This window comes from Mandrillus leucophaeus, unplaced genomic scaffold (assembly GCF_000951045.1).
Source record: "Mandrillus leucophaeus isolate KB7577 unplaced genomic scaffold, Mleu.le_1.0 Scaffold48, whole genome shotgun sequence".
NCBI classification, from domain to species: Eukaryota; Metazoa; Chordata; class Mammalia; order Primates; family Cercopithecidae; genus Mandrillus; species Mandrillus leucophaeus.
In genome coordinates, this window is record NW_012105142.1 from 1722864 (window position 1) to 1730022 (window position 7159).

Genomic DNA, 7159 nt, shown 5'->3' on the forward strand with positions numbered 1-7159 from the left:
GGACTGGAGAGAACCTAGGGCAGGGTCCTATGCGTAAGTGGAAGTCACCTGAACACATATTTGAACAGCATTCTGTCCTAATAGCATTCTGCCCTAGACAGTGCTTGCAGAGAACAGACACTCAACAAGTGTATGTGAATGTGCATAGTAACGTTATTCCCTCGGGTTTTCAAGTGCACATTTCAGATTGGGGCCTGGCCCTTCGCTGTTTTCTCTCTCCACTCTGTTTTGAAGAGCTCATTGCTTTTCGAAGGAACTGTTGATGGACTGTGTTATGTTGTAGGTTCCAGCCTGAACATCTCCAAGTAACAATTTTGGAAGCACACACACATATACAAAGAAGTTAGAGGTGTGAGAAGACTAGCATTGGAGAGAGGCTCAAAGAAGAGGCCACGTCATCTGATTCGTGTAAGAATTCACTGATCTTGTCTCCAGGAGGGACTTACGGTCGGCATTGCTTCGTTTGGTCAGTTTCCCTGGAAGGTAAGGGGTGAACCCATCCAGGGCAGTGCCGTTGCCAAGCAGTGTGTTTTTACTTGGAAATTCCTTTCCACATCTGAGGCACAGTGATGACTCATCTGACTCTCGCTTTTCAACTCATTTCCTCTGGGGTAATTCTCTCTGGAGCCCGTGCCCAGATTTTTTTTTTTTTTTTTTTTTTTTTTCCACCATTGGCAAGATGGAAGGGATGCTGGAGAAAAAGTTTTTCCCGTTCCCAAGCATCAGCAAATTCGAGTGAGCGTCCAAAGGTAATTGTATTAGGCAACATACTAGTCTTACTCTAATGGTCTTACGAGCCCCAATGATAAAGTGTGTACGTTCCAATGATTATAGGAATTTTATTTTCATCTGGTTTTTATATTGCTATAAATATTTTGCATTTACCAAATAAAGTGGTTGCTATGTAGAGATCATAACTTCTGAGACCTAAATTTGCTTCAGATGATAGGCAAATTATAGAGTACAATATGTGATCAAACAGCAGTATGGAAAACTTAAATAGAGTGAGCCCTGAGGACGAAGCCTGCTTAAAACTATGGGGGATGGAATAAATGGGAGTTTTAGCAAAGCTATCGCTGATTCCAGCAGATAAATTATGCTCTGCCTTTTTGTATCTCTTTGGGACTGTACTACATAAATTATGACCAAATATAATTTAGGCTATCAGCCTATATTTCTGAACATCCATCTTGTACATTTTAAGTACAAAATTACCATTTTGCAGAAGTATAAAATTGAGACAAATTTTTTTCCATCTGTGCATTTAACTTCTGCATACTTTATAGCAGCTAACGGGTTCGAGAGGACCTCATTACCATCCGGAGGGGACGTTAGCCCCGCGACTATATAACTGTATTAAGATCTACATAAATGGGAATAAAGTTCGAGGGACAGTGGAATGTGGAATTTTATATTCTTTCTTAAATGGAGATGTAACTTTTATATAAAACTGCTCGTCGCTGCTTTTCTGAATAAGAGTCGCTGTTTATATTCAAACTTCCTGATGGAGGAGGCTGTGTTTAGGAAAACTCCTTTCAAAACATGCAGAAAAGGGCAGGCTCTTGGTGGCAAAGGGGACCTTCCAGAGATCCCTCGGCCATGGGAGTGATGATCTGGTCTTGAACTCTGGCATGGCCCACGGAGACGACAGTGACTTCTTGGAGCCTGATTCTACTGCCCCCCCCAAGTACCACCTCCTCCGATTTCTGAGTGATATGAGTGGGCAAGTCAGACAGGGCCTGTGCCCACCCATCAGGGATGAGGCTCCCTCGAATGACTTCACCTCACTGGCTTCTCGGGAGGCCTGGGTCTGGGTCGGGGACTGCACTGGACTATGAAGCAATGAGAACAGGCAGGGATTTGGGGGGCGGGGGACCAAGTTCACTTTCCCTGACAATTGCGGGTCTTCTGAGGGTGCTTGGCAAACCTTTGGCCGGGGACTGGGGCAGCCCAGGTTTCTTCCATGCAGACCTGGGTTCTTCACGACCCAGGGTAACATTGCTCTGACAACTGTTGTTGCATCTGAGGACAAGTTTTCTACTTCTGAGCTTGCAGCATCGTTTGCGCTGGAATGGAGCCTCTTGCAGCTCACAGCATGGCGCAGTGGGAGGTGCAGGTGGCAGGGGGATGTTAAGACTTTGCACCCTTTGTGCCAAGTGGACAGCACCGTATAATCTTCACCTCATGTCCCGTCACTCCTTTATCGACAGCAGTTAGTTTCTGAAAGATCTTAGAGAATTTCTCCCCTTAATCTTCTTTTGCTTCATTTCCCCCTCTCCCTTATGTATGATTCATTTTCCCCTCTCCCTTAAACTAGTTTTTTTTTTTTCTTTTTCTTTTTCCTGTGTCTTTTCTCTGCTCCTGGGTGCGTGTCTTTTTCCTTCCATTTCGTCTGTTTTTCTGTCTATCTTCTTTCTTACCCTCCTCCGATGGCCAAATTGCAGAACGAACTTATATTTCAGCCAAACAAGGTGGCTTGTTGGTCTACTTGATGTGAGGTGTTGCAAGCTGAGTCCCTCAAGAGGCTGCAATCCAAGTGAAGAGCGGCTGACCAGGTGCACAGAGAACAGACGGTCAGGGCTCCCATCTAGCCGGAGGTCTGGGCATCAGTCACTGCCGTGGAATGTTCGGAGATGGGAGTGACGATACCAGACACGGATAGGAGTCATCACACAGGTCAAATAACAGGACAGATCCCTGTTTCCTCGCCTGTTTTGGGAAAATACTACAGAGAAAGAAGGGCTTATGCAGAGATGGGTGCCTGTCTCTACTCTACAGGAGTGGCTTCGGAAGGGCAGAAGTCCCAGCTCTGTTTGGTGGCTGAGCACACTGCTCTAAGAAGGCATCAAAAGGAACTTCTTTCATGGGTAAGGTCTGGTCATGTTTACAATGGAAGATTCCTCGTTTTTTTGAGACAGAGTTTTGCTCTGTCACCCAGGCTGGAGTGTAGCAGCTGCAGGGGTGCGATCTCAGCTCACTGCAACCTCTGCCTCCCAGGTTCAAGCGATTCTTGTGCCTCAGCCTCCTGAGTAGCTGGGATTATAGGCATGTGCCACCATAGCTGGCTAATTTTTGTATTTTTAGTAGAGATGGGGTTTTGCCATGTTTGCTAGGCTAGTCTTGAACTCGTGACCTCAAGTGATCCATCCACTTCGGCCTCCCAAAGTGCTGGGATTACAGACATGAGCCACTGCACCCAGCTACAGATTTCTCATTTTTTATAGGGGAAAATTCATAGGGGTACCTGGGGGGCTGTATCCAGAGTTGGCTCTCCTGAAGGGGCTCAGAGCTCACTGTAGGCTTGACACTGTCTTGGGTTCCCCAAATTCAGGGAAAATGCATCCAGCAGGAGAACTTCGACTCTTTCCATGATTGAGGAAGTGACTGGCAAAGGAGGCGACAAGAGGCAGATGCACTGAGACCTGGGAACCAGGATCTATCAAGCCCGGGTGTCCCAGCCTCGGGCAGGGATGTCCACTCAATCATCCCCTCATTAGCTATTCAGTCAATGTCTATTGAGGACCTACTGTGAGCCAGGCAGGTTCTACTTCAGTGACTAAGATACACCTATACCTTGCAGACCACCAGATAGCAAGTAAGCAGTATAATACATAAATTAAAAAACTTCTAGTTGGTGATAACTAGAAGACTAGCATTGGAGAGAGGCTCAAAGAAGAGGCCACGTCATCTGATTTGTGTAGGAATTCCCTGATCTTGGTTCCAGGAGGGACTTACGGTCAGGACTCCTTGGTTTGGTCAGTTTCCCTGGAAGGTAAGTTTGAGACTTTCTTCAAAAAACAGAGCAGAGGTATCATTTAGAAAGTGCCTCGAGTTGGCGGCTACACTGGGGTGAGTGGTGGGAAGTCCACTCTGAGGCGGTGACTCCTGGGCTGAAGCCTGTTGGATGAGAAGGAGCCGGCCGTGGAAAGGGGGAGCAGCAGAGGGGACCACGTCGGGACGGCCAGCGTGAGGATTGCGAAGACACCACCTCTGCTGGCTCTGTCATTCTCTGGGCTCACTCATGACAGCTCTGAGGGTAACCACAGCAGAGCATTGAGTCAAACCGGTGAGGAGGCAGGGTGGGATTGTGGTAAATGTCTCATAGGTAAGCATCCTGAGGTTCAGAAGAACTGGTCACTGTCCCAAGGTCACGCAGTGAGTGAGTGACAGAGGGGGCATCTGAACGACAGCTTCCTGGTTAGACTTCCTCCTACTGTTCCTTCTGCATTTTCAAGTCCAGATGGAGTACCCAGGAGGTGCTGCCATAAGACGCATGTGCTGTGTGTCATTTCCCATTCAGGACCTTGTAAACCATGGGCAGCAGTTTTGAGAGTTGAAGCAACATTAAACCTTGAGGAGGATTTGAGAGTTGAAGCAACATCAAACCTGCTTGAAGAGGGTGCTTCTTCCCAGTGGCTCCCTACCACCACTCCCCCAGGTTGTGACACTGCACACTGTAAGGGCTGCCTCATGTCTAGTGGGGTGAATATGGATGGGGATCCTGCCCTGTGCACTGGGGTGCAGTGATCCTATGGCTCAAGCATGCCCATAAGTTGCCTGCAAATAGTGAGTCCAGAAGAGCTGGGGGCTGGCTCTGTCCATACATCAACACTCAACTGCTCTCTTAATGCAGAACTCAGGTTCAGAACAGGTGCAGGTAGAGATTGGCTTTGAGCAAGGACAGATGGACACCACTACACTGTATCACTGACTCTGTTCATTCCCCCAAAGCCCAAGGTCACACCTTTGGCAGAGCCTGGGTTATCAGAGCTGAGACCAACTCTCACCACCTTCAGGTGCTGGGGAAACGACCCATTCATTTGCTGAGAGAAACACAACCGCCCTGACCTGGAAATGTACCCATTGGCATTATCAACACTTTATTCTTGTAATGGATCACCCCAGGAAGCCAGACTGTAATCCGAAACCACACTATCAAATCACCCTGGGAAGCAAGATTGTGGGCCATTGTCATGAGCATATTCTTTTGCTGAAGACAACTGGAGATGTCCAGCCAGTTTGGAGCTAAGCCTGAGATCTGTGGAAAGAGCTTGGGTTAGCACCTGGAGTGACAGGTAAAGCTATGGCGGGGGAAATGGGGCAGATTGTCAGTGGAAGCCTGGGGACCACCACCAACCAGGGACAGGTCAAGAATGAGGAAGTCATGGGTGGAGCTGAGCTGGAGTGGTCATGGAGGAAGGAAGAAAACCCGAGGCCAAGGGGGTAGATAGTTTCAAGATGACAGGAGTGTTCAGTGGTGATGAACACAGCAGGTGTGTTCAGCCACACAAGGACTGAGGAGTGGGTGTCCATGAGCTCTGCCTATGGGAAGGTCACTGATGATGGACTGAGTGAGAGGGAGGAGCTCATCACGTTAAGGGTGGTTAGTTTGTTGGTTTATGGTAGGAGTGCTTTAGCTGGTGGTGATGGGGAGAACAGAGTGGAGGAGACAGAGGACCGTGGGTGACAGGGAAGAGCAAGGAGGGAAAGTTGGTCTTCAGTGGTTGGTGAGACAGGCAGGAAGGTGTCTCCATGAATGTCGCTAAATTTGTAGGTGGAAGGATGAGGTCATAAGAGCACTGGGAGGAACGAAAGAGGAAGCTGAAAACAGAGGCAGAGAGCCCTGATGGAGGGACCCAGGGTGCAGCAGAGATGGGGGCCCATATGCAGTGCTACACAGTGGAGAAATTCTTACCATTAGCTCTCAGTCACATGGGAGGAGGAGGGGCGAGCAGGGTACAATCTCTGTAGGTTTAAGGACAAGGAAGAAATGTAGAATAACTGAGTGCCCAGCTGAGACCAGTGTGTTCTTATGAAGAAGCAGTGTGGGTTCTGGGCTGTGTGGGAGGGAGGAGCTGCCAGGAGGGACTCATGCAAGGGGCAGGGGGCTGGCGTCACTTTCCTGCAGGTCTCTGGGAAGAAAACCCGGTGTCTGAAGACTGGGAGCAAAGGCGGCTGTGGTCGAGGGGAGGACATGGGGATGTTAGAGTTCTGAGACCCGTCCCTCCACCCTGTGGTGACGATACTATTCTGGGACACTGCTGGGTGAGGGTGACTGAAGTGGAAGAGCTTGCAGGCTTGAATCCTGGCTTTTCTGCGTGAGATTGAGCGAGATACGTCACCTCTTTGGGCTTCCCCTGCGATGGCGGTAATGATGGTGCTTCCATGATAGGATTGTGTTACCATGTGGCAAAGCAGAAGCAAGTCGGAACCTGGAAGATACGACTCATGTGGTGCCTTAGGCCAGGGCAGGGCTTAATAAATGATTGCCACTATCGTTGTCATCGTCATCATCATCATGACGTCATAGAACCAGGGTTTTAGAAGGCTCCGTGGCAGGGAGTAGGACGGTAATTAACAGAGGAAGAACTAGGAAAGAGGACACGCAGGGCCACAGTAAGAGATGGAAATAAGAGTAAGTTTAGGGGCCGGGTATGGGGAGGAAGCATTGCAGCCCCCCCGACTGTGTGTGTTATGGAGATGGGAGCTTGTTCGCCTCCAGGTTTCTGATCTAGGCCCAGCCGAGGGTCTGTGGTAGAGCCTGGTCCGCTGTGAGGGAGATGGCGAGTGCCCCTGCAGGTGGGGCCTGCTCTGGGTGTGTCTGGAGCATGGATGGACCCGCATGCCTGAATGTACTGTAAGGCAGGGCCATGTGGTGAGGCAGGGATGGGCCGCAGGGGAGTTTACCATGTGTAAACCCAAGTGCTGCTTTCTTCTTTGCCCCGTGCCTCAGTTTCCCCACGTGTGGCATAGAGAATTGGAGAAGGTGATGTTTTAGTTCCTTTCTGTACTTCCATTCTCTGATTCCAAGTCTCCCTTTCCTGATGTTTTTCTGAAATGCCACCCTATCCTCTCACCCTGAGTGGTGAGAAGCTCAAGTGGACGAAGTCACATAGTTCCATGGCCACCAGGTGCTTCCCCTAACAAAAGGATGGTGCTTCTTTGATGGCTGTGAGCAAACCATTTGCACAGATCAGGGCTGCTGGAATACAGAGTGGAAACATGTTTGGGGGAAATAAGCCCAGTCCTCGAAGAGAGATGGCTCCAAGGTGAATTGTACCCATAGGATGGTGGGGAATGTCCCATAGGTTTTGTGGGACCTCCTTGAGCAGTGTCTGTGGTTGGTCTTACCTGATAAAACCAAGGGGCGAGTAAAAAT

General features: G+C 49.1%; 1 long non-coding RNA gene across 2 annotated transcripts in view; it reads right to left on the reverse strand.

The window, feature by feature from the left end:
- Positions 1-6268, reverse strand: part of LOC105550352 — a 24822-nt gene extending 18554 nt beyond the window's left edge. For both annotated transcript variants that reach the window (XR_001007696.1, XR_001007697.1), the window contains exon 1: positions 6123-6268. This is a non-coding gene — a long non-coding RNA (uncharacterized LOC105550352). The remainder of the gene's footprint in view (positions 1-6122) is intronic.
- Positions 6269-7159: the final 891 nt, after the last annotated feature.